This window comes from Sinocyclocheilus anshuiensis, unplaced genomic scaffold (genome assembly GCF_001515605.1).
Source record: "Sinocyclocheilus anshuiensis isolate Anshui unplaced genomic scaffold, SAMN03320099.WGS_v1.1 scaffold487, whole genome shotgun sequence".
NCBI classification, from domain to species: domain Eukaryota; kingdom Metazoa; phylum Chordata; class Actinopteri; order Cypriniformes; family Cyprinidae; genus Sinocyclocheilus; species Sinocyclocheilus anshuiensis.
The window spans coordinates 501,011-501,334 of record NW_015548240.1 but is presented as its reverse complement, the minus strand read 5'-3'; positions in this window follow the sequence as shown (position 1 = coordinate 501,334).

The window sequence follows — 324 nt, the reverse complement described above, 5'->3', positions numbered from 1 at the left end:
AACTGAATTTTCAGCATCGTTACTCCAGTCTTCAGTGTCACATGATCCTTCAGAAATCATTCTAATATGCTGATTAGCTGCTTAAGAAACATTTATTTTATTATTATTATCAACAGTTGTGGTGCTTACATTTTTTGTGGAAACCATGATACATTTTTACTTTGATGACTATAAATTTCGAAAGAACAGCATTTATTTGAAATCTATTGTAACATTATAAATGTCACTTTTGATTGATAAAGTATTAATGCCTTTTTAAAAGAATCTTACTGACCTATGTATATATATATATATATATATATATATATATAAATCTCTGATATA